This window comes from Anser anser (genome assembly GCF_964211835.1).
Source record: "Anser anser genome assembly, chromosome: 1".
NCBI classification, from domain to species: domain Eukaryota; kingdom Metazoa; phylum Chordata; class Aves; order Anseriformes; family Anatidae; genus Anser; species Anser anser.
The window spans coordinates 129,881,642-129,898,914 of NC_139720.1; the positions used below are offsets into that span (position 1 = coordinate 129,881,642).

Below are 17,273 nucleotides of genomic sequence, written 5' to 3' on the forward strand. Positions count from 1 at the left end.
ACACTTCTTTACTGTGCACACAATATTCTGACTATGTTCTTTAATTTAGAAGGCTATCTACATTCCTACTTTTGTAATAAGGAATGCCTTTACTTCTAATAGCTAGCAAAGGAAGAAGCAAAATTTTCAAATCAGGAATGAGAACACTCAGCTTAGATTTGAAGGTGTATTCATATGGTCAGGAATCTTTTGCTATCCAAATACCATTAAAATATATATATATATATTTATTTTTTTTTCAGAAGTGGGTGTTTAGAAAACTTAATTTATTGCTGCTTTTCAGGAAAATTAATGGACAAGCTAACTTAGAGTTTTGCCTGTTGGGTTTGCCCAAGAAGAAGTTGCTTAACACATACATCTCCCCTCTTAAATTTTGAAAATTTACATGCAAAGAGACTTGACCTTCACTGAGAGATTTTACACAGGAAGACTAAGCATGCTCCAGTAAGTAAACACTAAATATAGATGGTAAAAATAACTGAATTTGGACTGAATTAAAGGTAACATAAATTATGTTATTATTCAAGAATAACATTTTTTTAAAAAATACAGATAGTTAAAAAGAATCTTCTAGAGACATTAAGGCACTGAAGAGTAAATTTGCAAATTCTGGCTCAAAATGCATATTTGTAAATTTTGTTGCAGTTATTTATGGGGCTAAACATACATTTGAAAACTTAATTTTTGGAAGTCATTGAAAAAGAAGTCAAGAAGATGTGGTAACTTCTAGTAAGGATAATTTGCATTTCTATGTCTCCAAGCAACACATCCTTTGGTCATTTTGAAGAAGAGGAAGTCTAAAATGACACAGTAGATGTCATTCAAAAGTCTAGTGAACATTGAGGCTTCAAACCTCATCCAAAATATTGTCATTTACTCTTGCAGACTCCATGCTGAAATTCCCACTTTCAATAAACCCCCTTTTTATTTTTATTTTTTTTTATACAATCATCAAGAGTAAAAACAAAACAAAACAAAAACAAAAACAAGCCAATCCACCAGTCTTTCCCCATTTTTGTTAGTGCTCTAGAACAGTAGAAATTAGGATGTATCTTTTAGCTTCTGGTAACAACTGGTAACACAGTGAAGGAAAATTCTGGGCAACTAGAAGCAGGTGCTTATTTTCGGTGAAATCAGCAAATACAAACTGGACAACCGGTACCAAACACAAAGCTAGCCCACGCCTTTTTCTCCACCGTCTTCTTCCCTCTGCTTCTGCTGGGCCAATTAATTCAAATATATTAACTCTCCAAATTGTTTCTCCCCACTCCCCAGTGGTCATGTGTCAGATTGCGCTGTGGAGTTTGGTGTCAGCAATTCTAGGATGCTGCCTGTTACAGAATTTAAAATGAGAGTTAGGAACACACATCAAGGCAAGGCATGGGGGGGAAAAAAAAAAAAAAAAAAAGTAGAATTTAAAAGATGAAGGGAAAATGTTTCTTTGTCTATCATGTTTGTTACTTGCCAACAAGAACAGCCTGTTTGGTGACATGAAAATTACCCCCTAGGCCAGAAGTAGAAGATCTGTAGCATGTATTATATGTGACATGGAGTCGTTGCTGTGATTTGCAGGTAAAAAAGTGGTGGAAGGAAAGGCAAACGAAGCATATAAGGGAGCTTTTCATAAGAAACTCAACTTCCTATATCTGTCAACAAATGATTTCACTCACCTGTTGTCTCTGATCCAGCCACTGTCATGTCCTCATTTGGGTCTCGCTTTCTACCTATAAATACAACCATTTTGGACATTCTGTCACTTGTAAGTAAAGAGAACCTGCTTGTCTCTCCTGCAAGAGATATTGTCCACAACAGGGTTGTGGAAACAACCTTGGGGGGAAGCTGTTCATACCTGGAAACTGGAGGAAGGCCACTCTGAGCAGGTGCAACTCAGAAACATCCTGCCCTCATGTGAGTTCACAAGTGGATGCAGTGAGGATGAGGACCACAGTGTCTCTGCCTTCAAAACATGCCTCCATATTAGTGCATCTTCAGACAGCATAATTAATGCCATTAACTTCAAAGAAACTACACAGACTGCTCTTCCTGGTGCTCTGGCTGCCTAGATGAAAGAGGTAATGCTGCGTCTGTTTCCTTCTGCACTGTGTGTACGTTTCCCACTAACAAAGAATGTTAAAGCTTTGTTTCCAATCAATTCCAGGTTATATCAATCACAGCTAACAATACCCTGTGCCCCTATAATTAATTCAGACACATGGACTTAATTGTTTGTCTTGGCAGGTTCGGTTCAAGCACAGTAACTTAGAGCCTGAATTTCAAAAAGCTTAAGCCTTACACTGAAGTCAGCAAGCATTGCAGTTGCTCACCACTTGCAGTGTCAGGCCATTAATGACGCCTGGATGACAAGCGCCTTCACATCGTCACCACTGCCAAGAGCACTTCCTCTGTCATCCAATCCACCTTCACAAATCATTCATGATAACTGGTATGAAGACAAGGGCACTGAATGAATTAGTAATCAGACACAGATTTAAAAAGCACAATCACATTTTCAACAATAAAATAATAAATCAGTGTTACACTTTTCTGGCCATTGCATAAACGTTTACTGCTCCTATTTAGAGCTTTTCTTTCCCTCTCTATAGCATGAGCCCATTACATCTGTAGCACTAATAAATAAAATGAAGTCGCAGTGTAAGAGAAGGTCTCAGCATGGTCTATGAAATTTCATAGATCTTTATTATGCCTGAACCTTACAAAACACTTCAGAAAATCACATTTAAATTCAGAAGACAAACAGTAGTGACAAGTAGCCTAACACTTGCCAGATTGCAAGCATTTACAAGGAAAAAAAGTCATGAAAACTTAAGATACTGTCTGAATTCAGTCCATGCAATGCATCATACTTTTTCATTAGACTTATTTTTTCATGACTAACTTAGATTAGTTAAAATATATAAAAATGAAGTGTGGACATCTAGTCTTTCTTTGTTTCAAGCAGAAGGCTGTGCCATCACACCTTTTTCTGTGTGGACATGGTAGAACACTTACATATGAAGTTCACTCATACTCAGAGAGCTTCACCTTAAAGAGTATATATGTGCTTTACAGGTAGTTTGGTACCTAGGTGGCTCAGCAGCAGCAGCAGTCCAAGTGCACTCTCCTGGTGTTGGTGTTGCCCTGAAGCTGAAATATATTTTTTTCAGATGCTTCAGAGCATCTGAAAACATGCTTTCAATGCCACCTTCCAGCCTTGTTCTCATTTTAATTTCTGTTACCAATTGGTAAGTACCAATTTAATGGTACTAAGGAACACTTGAATGTTGGTCTTTCCCAGTTCATTATGCCGGATGACCAATTTTATTCACCCTTTTTACCAAGGTATTTTCCATAAAGATTGTATTGGTTTGATTCTCTTCTGAAAGATCAACACATCTATCAGACACCCTGGTTTTCCATGTGCAGGCCTCTCTTTGAGAAGAATGCCCATCTCTCTTACAACCCAATGGACTTTCCTCAATGTGGGAATTTACTGAATAACCCAACATGTTATGTTTCCCTGGTCTTTAGTGTTTGTTGACCACCTCATTAACTTCTGTCTGTGATCTACCAGAAGTGACTGTATATCTACTTGCAGATCACTGATGAGATTACTGAGTAATGGGGAAGATTTACAAGGAAGATAAATCCTTCTTCAGTGATTTCCCTGTTGGAAGAAACTTGAAATCTGTCGATGAGATAATGATTTTTCTCTTCAGCCTCTGCTTTTTTATTTCCTATAATTCTATGTTTTTAATCAGAGTGTCATGAGTTACTAAATCAAATGCCTTTACACACTGTAAGTCTGTTATGTCAGTGCACTTACATTTAATCATTAAATGTCATCTTATTGAAGAATGAAATCATATTTGCTTGACAAGATTTTTGTTAGCCAGAAAATTGTGCTGAGCAACACTAACTATATTTCTATAATTTAATTATTATTATTATTATTTTAAATCAAATCCTTACATTAGCTTTTATGGTATTTTACCTGCAATTTATGTCAGTCTGGGCCATGTAAAAATGCTCCATGGATGGTCCCATCCATTAGGCAGTTTGTTCTGCACAAGTGCTGTCCTTCATGGTCCCAATCCCATTGATAAGAACTTAGGAATTTTGAAAAATTGCTTAGCAATAATGTAAAAAATACTTCACCGAAAGCAGGCAAGATAGGTGGAAGAATAAATTTATCTTCTTCTTTTTTTTTTTTCTTTTTTTTTTTTTTTCTTCAGATGAAGTACAGGCAATAGAATTGATAAAATTCTGGATTGATTCTATTAGAAAATTGCAAAGAAAATTCCATAATGGAATAATTAATGAATAATATTTATTTCTATATATTTATTTTGACTCTTTTATTTAGAAGTACTATTACAGCTGAATTTCTGGGAAGAGACCCTACTTTCAGTCAAATATATATGTTACACAGTTCACACCCATTCAAGAACTCTGTCGGTCTGCTTTATTTCAAAGCGAGGGCTCTGGGCATTCCTGGACCTCTTGGCTCTTCCACCTTTGAGTAAAAATTTCTTTTCATAAGACATCTATACAATCAAAGAATATCTCTAGTTGGAAAGGATCATTGACTCCAACTCCTGGCTCGACACAGCACCACCCAAAAATCAGACCATGTGTGTGAGAGCATTACCCAAACACTCCTTGAACTCTGGCAGGCTAGATGCTGTGACCACTGCCCGGGGGAGCCTGTCCCAGTGCCCGACCACTCTTTCCCTAACACCCAGCCTGACCCTCCCCTGTCCCAGTTCCATGCCATTCCCTTGGGTCCTGTTGCTGTCCCCAGAGAGCAGAGCTCAGGGCCTGCCCCTCCACTCTCCTCGTGAGGAAGCTGCAGGCCACCATGAGGCATCTCTTCAGTCCACCATGAACAGTGGGTGTTCTCATCACTTACACTAGGCCTGGTCAATTGGCCTGGCATATGCCCTCCATAACAAGCATTTTCCTTCCCTCTACTTCTTAAAGAAAGAGCCTTCTCATTTTTGTAGGTCACTGGTAGTGTCTCTCCCTGTGAAAAGAAGAGGATATGGAGAACTATACATCAGTGAGCTTAACCTGAGCTCTGAGAAATAATTCAGATCAAATAATGAAGTAGTTAGAATGTACCTGTGAGATAAAGAAATAGTTGAGAAGCAGACTGTAGGATTTCATAAAGAACAAATTGTATAAAAATAATCTAATTTTCCTCTGTGGTAAAAAAGGAGATGTGGAACTAATCCATAGAACTTCACATTAGGAAATCTTTTGATTTGATCTTACATGATATTCTTATAAACCAGCAAAAGAAATACAGTCTGGATGAAATTACTGGACATTGTATACAAAACAAGGTCTGTATCTGTATTAAGAATTAGCTCATTGACAAAATATAAAAAGGTAGTAAGGGATCTTACAGAGTTCCTTTTGCTCTGATTCGGCTCAGTATTTGCATCAGTGAAGCTGCTCATAATTTATTGTCTGGATGATTGCACTCAAAGAATTGCTCGATGTCCAAGCGGAGGTCAGTGATGAGTTATGTTTCTCAGGAGCTGGGATTGCAACTGGTGCTGTTTAACATCTTTGTTGGTGATATGGACAGTGGGAGTGAGTGCACCCTCAGCAAGTCTACAGACAATACGAAGCTGTGTGGTGGGGCTGATATGCTTAAGGGAAGGAATGCCATCCAGAGGGACCTGGACAGGCTTGAGCAGTGGGCCTGTGAGAACCTCATGAAGTGCAACAAGACCAAGTGCAAGGTTCTGCACCTGAGTCAGGGCAATCCCAAGCACAAATACAGGCTCAGTGGAAAACAGATTGAGAGCAGATCTAAGGAGAAGGACTTGGGAGTGTTGGTTGATGAGAAACTCAACGTGAACTGGCAATGTGTTCTTGCAATGTGCATCAAAAGAAGCATGACCAACAAGTCAAGCGAGGTGATTCTTCCCCTCTCTACTCTTGTGAGGCCCAACTGGAGTACTGCATTCAGCTCTGGGGCTCCCAATATATGAAGGACATGGACCTATTACAGCAAGTCCAGAGTAGGGCCATGAGGATTACTGAAGGACTGGAACACCTTTCCTATGAAGACAGAATGAGGGAGTTGTTTTTTTCAGCTTGGAGAAGAGAAGGCTCCAGGGAAACCTTATAGCAGTCTTCCAGTACCTAAAGGGGGCCTACAAGAAAGCTGGAGAGGGACACTTTGTCTGGGAGTGTAGGGATAGGACAAAGAGTAATGGCTTTAAACTAAAAAGGGGAGATTTAGATTAGATATTCAGAAGAAATTCTTTACTAAGAAGGTGGTGAGGCACTGGAATAGGTTACCCAGAGAAGCTGTGGATGCCCCATCCCTGGAAGTGTTCAAGGCCAGGTTGGAGTGGGAGGTGTCCCTGCCCATGGCAGGGGGTTGGAACTTGTTGATCTTTACGGTCCCTTCCAACCCAAACCATCCTGTGTTTTATGATTTAGAGATGACCCAAGGCAGGGTTGAGAAACAGGTTTAGGTTTCAAAGTTGTCTTGACAAATTAAAGTCATGAAAAAAAATCAGCAAGGACAACTGCAAGGGAATGCCCGAAGAAAATATTTTTCAGGTGCATAGGTACTAGCTAGTTGGGTTGCTCTTCAGAAAAGGATCTGTGGGATTGTAGTGTATTGCCAGCAGAACATAACATGTACTGTTGGAGTTGGCAAAACACCTAATGTATCAGTAAGTCCTCAGAAAGAATATCTTGTCCAGCTTTGGGCACTGTGGGTCAAGGAAAATGGAGGCCAACTGAAGAGTGTCAAAAGAAGAATGACAGTGTGTCCATACTGTTGAACTCCTTTATCCTGTAAAACTGGCTGTTGGCAGACAGTTCGTTGGCCTGCGCTGACTCATCAGGTATGCCCTACAGTTCTCCAGGAGAGTACTAACTAGCCCAAGTTAAGTTGAACCAAGGACTGGTCTAACAAGTACTACACAGAAATATTCTGTAGCGTTTGACTTATAAAAATAGACAAGGCCTATGATTTTATGACCTTCATCCAAGTCCAAAATGCGTGCCATCCCCTTATGAAAGAGAACTTCTGTCTGTGCTCACTGGTCAAATTGAGTCAGTAATTCAAAAGACAGCTCTTCAAATTCATTTGGAGTCTAACATGAGAGAAGAGAGATCCCCAGATCCCCCTGGCTTTTTGTAAAGCTTCCCTTGATGTGTTTTTTTGTTTTGTTTTGTTTTGTTTTGTTTTTTCTTTCAGAAAGCTTAGCAAGGGTAACCTGTGAGAGATGAGGAATCTACCCCATCAAATGTCCTAAGTAGCTTTCAAATAATTATGTGACATGGAGATGCTGTTTTTTGAGGTGCACATGTATCAGTCTGCTTCTTGTCTACCACTCTTGTGAGTGAGAATGTTTTTAATCTGAATGATGCAATTATTCTGTTGGCTCCCTAAGGATACCTTGTGTAGTACTCAGATCTTTTCTTCTTGTGTTGCTCAGGAAAGGTACTTGGGTCTATATTTGACCTTGTTCCACAGAGAGACATACAGTTCCTGAGAGGTAGCCAGCTCATGAATTCCTCAGGATAGCCTCAGCTTTTCATCTCTGTTCCCTTGGGTGCCTTGGAGAAGCTAGTCCAGTGTCCCACAAGAGACCATCATCCTGGGAGCTCGTTGGAGAAAAACAACAAGACATGCTGAGAGGATTTGACCACAGTGCCTTCAAAAAGAGAAGGAAACCCTGTCTGCTCATTTATTTATTTTTTTTAATATATATTTTTAAACACGCTTTTTAAAAATCAACACCATAGAGCCCACATTCAGTCTAACAAAGTCCCATCTAATTCTGTATCCTGTCCTTGACTGGGTCTGGTAAAGGAGGTTGAGGGAAATGTTATAAAAATAGTGAACATATGAAGGTATATTTCCTGAGCCAGAAAGAAAATAAAGCCTGCTTAGTAGTCTTGCATGGGCCTTCTCCTCGCAAACTCATCTAATCAGTTTCTGAATCAATCTAAACTTCAGGCAGCCATGAGATCTTGTGGTGATTAATCCATGTTTAATTATTCATTTTACATCTCTTACCCCCACCCCCATTTTTAAAGTTTTAATCATACTACCTGAGAATTTCATCAGTGGACCTTCAAATATTTTGTTGCAAGAAATAGTGAATTTGAGTTCCTGTTCGTTTCTACACATCATTCACAACTGTACACACCATATCTTCTCTTAGCCCTTTCTCAGCAATGAAAACATTTTGAGCTCTTTAAACTTTCCTTATATAAAAGTAATTCCATACCTTCAATGGCTCTTGCCTGTCTTTGTATATTTTCTACTTCTATCCCCTTGGAGGATGAAAGAGTCAGGACAGCACATAATATTCACAACACAAACATACTTTATGAGCTGGTAAAAGGATTGGCAGAGGATTATTATTCTGCTTGTTCTCTGTTCCTTTCTTCAGAATTCCTAATGTTTTATTTACCTTTTTGATGGACCCTGAACACGGCATTGAGATTTTAATGGAACTGTCAACAGTAACTCAAACATTGCTTTTTCTGCATGCTGATAGCTCATTTAGAGCCCATCACTGTTATACATGGTTAAGAACGGTTTTACCCATGTGCAATATTTATCAGCATCTCATCTGCTATTTTTTGCCCAGTCACTCAGTATTGTGAGCCATCTGCAACTCTTCACAGTTGAATTCTATTTTATTGCCTGAAATAATAGAGCGTCATCAACAAATTTCATTACCTCATTTTTCCATAAGACTTATGAACATGTGGGATAACACGACTTCTAGCATGGATGCTTTCAAAGAGCTACAAAGTGCAAAGGCTATCTATTAACTTAATGATTTAAAGTATGCAATGAGGAAAAGAAAATTCCTAATAAGCAAGCAGTAGATGGTCTCTCTTCTTTTCCCTGTGATTATAATTTATTTTTTTAGTTTTTACTTGTCCTCAGCAGACTCAGATGGAAGAATATCTGCAGAGAAACACTGAATGTTTCTAATGTTCTAAATGCCTTTTACTTTAATGACTACTGCATAGCTGCTATTTTTTCATAATAATCTGCTCTGCTATGTATCAAAGCAAGATCTTGTTTACCACTCAATGGGGAACTTCTGGTCTTTCATGCCATACCATCCTTAGGCTTTCTCATAATCTGATCCTTAGACAATTTTTTTTTTCCTATTCATCCTATACTCTCCACTTGTAATTATCACAGAATGAGAAGTCTCAGTCATGCCTTCCCATAGTGTGTTTCAAAAGAGCATTGCAAAATCAGTTGTGCTTTCACATCGTGTCTTTTGTTTGCTCCATTAGCTCAGCTATAGCACAGATGAGAATTTCTCCATCCCCACCACTGCCCAGGATGCAAGTCAGCCCTTTCTTCTAAATACAGAAAAGGGCTGCATAATAAATAACTTTTCAGAAAGAACCTGTTGATAGCCTTTTTTTACAGCTAATTAGTAGTCAGAAGTTTTTTTCCTTTCCCAAGCTTCTTACATTGTGCACAGTAACTTTATGTTTAATCAAGGGATCTGGTGTGCTATCAACCGTATCTCAGTTATAATATTTGCTTTGAGACTTACACATATGCTGTTCCTTTCTTTTCACCAACATTTGGGTCCAGATCTCAGCAATTACATTTTTTCCCAGACATGATGCCATAGCAGTATATGGCCCCAGCTGCATCGTCAAGAAGTGACATGCTCCATTAGGCTTCTAAGACCCTCACAACACAGAGAAGAGGACGCACTCAGTGGGAGCTCCTAGCCACAAGAGGACTCATTTTTCATTCTCCTTGGAGGGTCTGGAGGAGGAGGATATACATGGTTTCATTCCTTCTCTGTTACCATCTTTGTGGTATTTACAGATTAGGACTAACTGTATTCTTATAAAGATCCTTGCCTACAGGATTGTCCCCACCGCATTAGATGATGCAGAAAAAAAGCTTCATTAGAGCCAGGAATCTGGCTATAGGATGCAGCATGGTCTGTACCCTGTCCTCATCACTGCTTTCCAGCTAGCACAGTGCCTGGGCACACATCGGGGCAGCCAACAAACCAACATAGCAGGATGCTGGTGCCTCCTGGGGACACAATGAGAACAGAGGGCACCGGAGAAAATGAGGATCACTACGTGGCCTCCAGAGTCTGCACACTACTGACTGAGACCTGTCATCGGCACTGCACTGCGTCAATCCCATGCTTCTTTTAATTCCCTCTGTGAAACTTTGGGAATTTGTATTATTTATCATCATTAATTACCCACCAAACTCTTCATATTCAGCACTTGCATCACTCAGAAGATGGAGTATACTCCATCTGCTTACCACAAAGGAGATATACTTGGGCTCAGATCAAGAAGGAAGGTATTAAACTGAAGGTATTAAGCTTGGAGGGGAAAAGGAGGAAGGCAACTGAGCTAATTTGTGGTGTGTTCTCGGGATAAGAAATCTGCTGAAGGCACTCATATGGGATGGAGCCTTCTTCCCTGACAAAACAAAGCTGATGTGAGGGTCCCAAAGGGATTCAGAGAAGGGGACTGGTATTCATTGTGTTTGGAGCTGTGAGACAGGCTCTATTTCTCAACACACAGCCGTCTCTCTCTCTCTCTCTTCCAGGAGAGGAGTAGGATGGTGTTGTAAAGTAGAATGTGTTGAAGTGTGGATTGAACAGAAACCGTTCACTGAGTGAAGCTATCCAAGAAGTAAATCACAAGGTGATATTTACTGCTAGAAACAAAAGAGCATTTCAGGAAAGGGTCTGGCAAAATCTCTATTTAGCCATGCCTGGAAGCACTGCACTGATTCATGCCTGTGATAGAGGAGAAGCTACTTAGACCCCTTAACACATCTCTCTGAAGTTTATCCTGCTTTCTATACTTCTTAGTTGAGCCAGTGACTGTGACAGCAGCTGAAAATCTTTAATAATAGCTAATGTGACACTTAACATGATTACTGCATGAACAAACAAAATCTACTGCATATTTGCCCCAGATGTGTGGGATTGCTCCATGGGTCCTATTGTGTAATAATGAAATTTAAAAGTAGCTAAAGTAATTTATTAGGTGTTTTTGCCTACTTAGAGAGAAGGGAGTAAATGCTACATAGGCAAAATGAAAGCGAGGAAGCTTCATTTACTACTCCTAAACACTGTCACTGAGCCAAACTGTTACCTGCAGCCAGCAAACTCCTCACATAGGACTTTACCCCTTGAAACATCCCCATGCTCAGTCTCCCCTGCTCACCTCTGCTTCTTCACAGTTTGCAGCTTATTTAAGACTATGAGGTCCTGTGCCCAGTGTAGGCAGGTTTGCTGTCTTCCCTCCTCTCACCTGCAGTCAACAGCATGCAAAGCACTGCCTCCAGTCTCCATGCACTTTTATAAATGGGTTGTGCACAGCTACAGAAACTGGTGTCACGCATTGCCAGCTGGCTGGTTTTTAGCTGGGAAACATTTCCAAGGCAGAGAGGTAATATTGAATGATTCATAAACTGTACAAAGGGATGCCAAAAATATAAAAAGTTTAAAAAAAAAAAAGACTGTTTTTTATCCTTCGTTCTAACTTTTGGGGGAAAGAAATTGCATCTTCCAGGTCAAGAGAGCACTAGAGAGCTTTTTACAGTGTCCATTCTTGTTCATCTGACACGATATTGGAAATGAATTAAGCTCTGCCTCACCATCTTTGTCCATCTCCGATATATTTGGGTCAGAGAACATCTATAAACTGCTGGAATAATCAGGCAACCAAAATGTAGCATAGAAGCTTTATATACCTTTAAAATGTGCACAAATGAAGTAACACCAGTTACATACAATGAAGTATGTACAACACCAGTACAGCTTGCATAAATATCACCAAAAGCATAATACATTCAGATGGCAGCATTTTCTTGTAACCAGGACTGCAGAAGGAGAAAGAAGCAAAAAAATACCCAAGGCAGGAAGGAGGAGCAGCAGACACATGTTGATCAAGTCTATGAGTGGTCATGACCGTGTGTTAGACTTCTTGTCATACTTTGTTCCCTTTGACCACACAGTCCTGAGGGCTCTGGCTGTTTCCTAGATGAGGTGCTGCAGTGGAGAAGCCATACCTCCCCCTGGTAATTGAGACATCAGAACAATTTCAGTCCCTTCTCAGCTGTGTCCTCGTGAGTCAGTGCTGTGGGAACTGCTGCAGGGAAGAAGCCCTTTTCATTTCCTGCCCATTCACTGCTTTCTGTCACTGCTCCATAAACATCTCTTTTCCTGAGTCTTTTGACCTGGAGAACCAGAATAATGAAATTTTAATGAAAGTCTGACTTAGCTGAGAACACTACTCATTGCACATCACTGTGTGAGGTTACAAAACCTATTACTAGACCTTGCAAGGAATCAGAGGAGCATGAACTATAACTATGGGTCACCAAGATCCGCCCCCCTCCCCCCTTTTCTTTTTCATTAGCTGCAAAATCTCTCTTTGCTGAAGGATTTATATACATTGGTAAATTGGTCAATCAGCAAAGGCATGAAGTTTAACAGAGGGAAATGCCACGTTCTGCCCCTGGGACAGAGCAATGCCGGACACAGGCACAGGCTGGGAGCCGGGTGGCTGGGGAGCAGCTACGCAGAAAGGGCCCTGGGGGTGCTGGTCGGCAGCAGGCTCAGCACCAGCCAGCAGTGTGCCCTGCCAGACAGAGGGCAAACCCCATTTTGGGGTGCATTACACACAGCACAGCCAGCCGGTCAAAAGTAGTGATTCTCCTGCTGTATTCAGTGTTGGTGAGGCCTCACCCCGAGTACTGTGTGCAGTTCTGGGCTCCGCAGCACAGAAAGGCTGCTGAGGTCCCTGAAAGCGCCCAGAGGAGGCCAGCACAGCAGGCGGCAGGGCTGGAAGGCATGTGCTGTGAGGGGAGGCTGGGGACACTTGGGCTGCCCAGCCTGGAGGAGAGGAGGCCCAGAGGCGACCTCGCTGCTCTCCGCAGCCTCCCGAGGAGGGGAAGCGCAGGGGGAGGCGCCGGCCTCCGCTCCTGGGACCCGCTGGCAGGGCACGGGCACGGCACAGAGCTGCGCCGGGGAGTTCAGGCTGGGCATCAGGAAACGTTTCTTTGCCGTGAGGGCGGTCACACACCGCAACAGGCTTCCTGGGGAGCTGGGTGCTGCCCCGTGCCCGTCAGTGCTCAAGGGGCATTTGGGCAATGCCCTCAGTGATGTCCCCTAACTGCTGGTTAGCCCTGAAGTGGTTAGGCAGTTGGAAAAGATGGTCTTTGGTGTTCCCTTACAACTGAACTATTCTGTTCTATTCTAAAAGCCTTTGGATCCAGTTGTCACAACCAATTCCCTTTGAAGAGGGCCATGAGTACAGCTGACCTGAGGGAGGGCTGGAGAAGGGCATGAGTGGGGTGTGCAGCTACAGAAACTGGGGTCACACATTGCCAGCTGGCTGTTTTTTTGCTGGGAAACATTTCCAAGACAGAGAGGTAATACCAAATGATTCATAAACTGTCCAAAGGGATGCTGTCTAAAATATAAAAAGCAAAGTTAAAAAAAAAATGTTTTTATTCTTCCTTGTAGCTTTTGGGAAAAAGAAATTGCACCTCCCAGGTTGAGAGCCCTAGAGAGCTTTTTACAGTGTCTGTTCTCATTCATCTGACACAGATAAAAGAATTAAGCTCTGCCTCACTCACCATCTTTGACCATTTGAAAAGTCCTCTGATTCCACAAATACAAACATCCACTAGGGGGACAGAAGTAATATGTGTTTCTGGCTAGGCAGCAAATCACAATAGTGGGAAGTTGAGCCTACTCTTCCATCTGCTGTGGGTCACTTTGAATGACAGCAGGAGTTGGCAGACAAAACCATAGCAGAATAGATTTTTCTCTCACTTCTTTCCAGCACCTTCAGAGATACCACTACGGCAAATAACCATGATAACAAGCAATAAATACCCCAAATATTTCTCTCACAGTTCTATGAGGATTCTGTTCGCTGCTATTTCTCATATCCTAGTTTCCTAAATATTATACTGGATGATATCCTCATATCCTGCTGATAATAATAATTCACTATTAAAGCACAGATTTTTTTTTTATAACACTAAACTAGTATTTCAAACAATGCAGACGTTCGCACGATTGCTGAAAAATCCAAACCATTTGGAAGTCCTAAAATAAAATAGAAATATTAACAGAAATTGTGCTTAGAGAGATTCAACAAATATTCTGGAAAGACATGAAGGACAGATGTGGAATATATTACAATGTTTCGCTCATGGCACTTGAGTGATGAGTCACCCTGAAAGGCTTGGCATTTTGGAAGGTGGTACCAGAGCAGGTGCCATAATTAAATTTATTTCTCATCTTGGGCTCTCACAAAGTGTGTTAGAAGTGTACCTTCAAAGTGTGGCTTAATTAATCTAATGGGAATTCCAAGCATTGTGGTCCACTTGAAGGAGTATAATAAAGCATCCCTTAACAAGGTTTGAAGATTGGATTATGATGGTAACTGAAATTTCCATGGCATAAGCAGTAAGTCATGTTTTTATGCAGGGTGTTATAAATCTTAAATGCAGGCATATCCCCATTGAAAAGTGCCCTTGAAATCTCTGTGTGACTGGTATTTACTGTTTTCTTTTCATACAAGCAAGTTACTAGAAGGTAACTCGGACTGTGAGTTTTCAGAGATCTGACAGAGTAGAGCATATACCTCCTTGGTGTCCATGGTTAGGTGTGAGTGCCAGGACAAGAGGCACTGGGCACAAACCGGAGCACAGGAGGCTCCCTCTGAGCACCAGGCAGCCCTTCTGTGCTGTGCGGGTGAGGGGCCCTGGCACAGGCTGCCCAGAGAGGCTGTGGGGGCTCCTCCTTGGGGATCTCCAAAAGCTGCCTGGGCCTGGCCCTGGGCAGCCTGCTCTGGGTGTCCCTGCTTGGGCAGGGCTTGGAGCAGGTGAGCCCAGAGGGCCCTGCCAGCCTCAGCCACGCTGTGATCCTGAGATTCTGTGATTCTGTGAACCTTTTCTTTTTAACCTCTCTAAATCCACACCACCCTGACTAGCTTTCCCTTCAGCCTTTTACCTTTTGTGGAAAAGTGTCCTGACAGGACCCTGCAGGGAGAACTTTGGGAAGTAAAGGGATCTGAGGGAGCTAAATGCAAACAGATCTGCAGATGTGGAATGCTGTGTCTCTGCACTTCAAACACTGCCAGACAAATATGAGAGCAACTATTGGTAGACAAGGGCCATACAGACTCATCTAGGAGAAGGCCTCATTTAAGGATTTGGGAGGCTCATGTTTCTTCCCTTTGGAAGGTGCTGAAGGCAATATTCAATTCGAGACAATATCTGACTCCCTGTATCTTTCTGTAAGAAGAGTCTAATGGATTCACATGGTATCCTTGAAGCTGACATAGAATCCATCCCGAAAGTGAGTTAGAGGTGATGCTGTGCTCTGTGGTGTGTCCAGCTCATAATCACTGCAGCACACAGGGAGAAGATGAACACTAGCACTGTAGCTTAGACTGACTGACAAGACTGGCACATGGTTAATCAAAAAGACTACTTTATAAGGAGTTGTCAAGGTTTCCTACAGCTCATAATTTAGAAACATGAACATTAGAAACATTGACATTAACTTTTTATTTTCATCTTGGTAGAAAGCCAAGCCTTCTCTGATATCTGGGGAGACAGATCTTATAATAACTGTTATTCTGAAAGCACAGAAACATTGTTTTCCTGATATATGCATTTTATCTATCTTGTAAATAATCAAATTCAGTGCAATGGAAAGCAAACTCTGAAAACAAAGAACTGTATTTTTATCTTTAGTCATGTGCCTTTGCTTTTCTTTGGAAATGATCTTTAGACCCACCTTAACATCCTCCATATAGTGCCAACAGCTGTGTTCTGCTGAGAATCTGGTCCTGTGCTCATAGAGGAAGTCAGCATAGCAATTATGCACATTCAAACAGTGTAATCAGAAGGATTTAAATGTCTGGTGGGAATGAAATCGGTGTGACTCCCTCTGTTCAGTGAGCAAGGTTCAGCCAAGGCTAGGTAAGGCACAGCTGCATCTCACCGTGGTGCCCCCATTGGCGGTAATGGCAGGGGTTGCTTTGCTTTGAGAAGCATCCTGAGGAGGAATATCATATGTTTTGACTCTGAAAAAGAGAGCCAGGGTTTTGACTCTTAAAAAGGGAGACAGGATAACCCTGGGTTTTTCGCTAAAAATAATGCTGGCTTTTGCAAACTTCAGCCTTCCTCCTGGATTTCTCTATCACGTTTTTTTTTTTTTTTTTTTTAATAGTTATCTCCCTGCTCATTTCCCAAGGACGGCAACTTGGCTTGCTTTTCTCAATAAAACATCTCACATTGCTTGAAAGGACTCAACTTGTCCTTCTATGCAGTTTTCTTTGAAGCCTTATTTTTACATGGCATCTAGAAGAAATCTGCATAGAAGTCAGTGCTTTGGGAAAGAGCTGACAGGGGCTATTTTATTGGAACTTTCCATCACCTCTGTGTACTACACCCAGCATGCTCCCAGCCCATCCTCAGATCTTCCTTCCTGACCACTGATGGGTAGGTAGCTCACCCGTTGTAATGCTTGGATCTGTATCTGCCCATATGCACACACTAAGCATAAAGCAGCAAGGCCCTGCTCCAGAAAGTAAGCAGAAGATATCACATTTAATGAATAATGGTACATTATAGGGTCTCACAACATGAGTGAGCGTTGGTTCAGCTCTCCCTGTTAGCAGTGTAAGCAGCAAAGTGGCACAGGTCTGTGCAGGTGGACCTATGCTTTTACTGAGTTACCCCTGCACTCATTTATTTCGAGCTGAAAAAAGTCTTAAGCATATTGATTCAGGAGTCTTTTTAAGATTATTCTGCCATTACAACCTTGGACTCAGACAGGCTTGTTAATAAGATATAATAAACGAGATTAGATTGAATAAATAGGAAGTGTTTCCTTCCCATAGTGAATACTTTATCTCCAACATTGGAAATGTTTCAGCTGAAATTTCTTAGTTGCTGACACACCACAACTCAGCTGTAGCAAATTTTCACTTAGTCCTTCCTGCATAAACTCATTTTGGTTCTGTAAATGTTCTGTGTATTGGAAAAGCTTTGGTGAATGCCAATCCGGAATGCCATACTGGGCTCATGAGACAGCAGTGGAAACGTTTGTTTGTTTGTTTGTTTGTTAGTAAATGTTTCTTTGTTCCTACCAACACAATATGCTATATTTCCTTCTTCTGTGCAAGAGGACGTATTTGTAAATACTCCCCCTTAATTTGAATTTTTTAGCGTTTTCAAA

The 17,273-nt window shown here is 41.3% G+C and overlaps 1 long non-coding RNA gene across 1 annotated transcript; it reads right to left on the bottom strand.

Annotated features, from left to right (window-relative positions):
* Nucleotides 1-635: 635 nt before the first annotated feature.
* On the bottom strand, nucleotides 636-2,357 carry LOC310892496. The gene is made up of 3 exons (XR_014578183.1): nucleotides 1,850-2,357; nucleotides 1,671-1,724; nucleotides 636-1,331 (listed from the first exon to the last, which is right to left on the bottom strand). It is a non-coding gene; the product is annotated as an uncharacterized lncRNA (long non-coding RNA).
* Nucleotides 2,358-17,273: the final 14,916 nt, after the last annotated feature.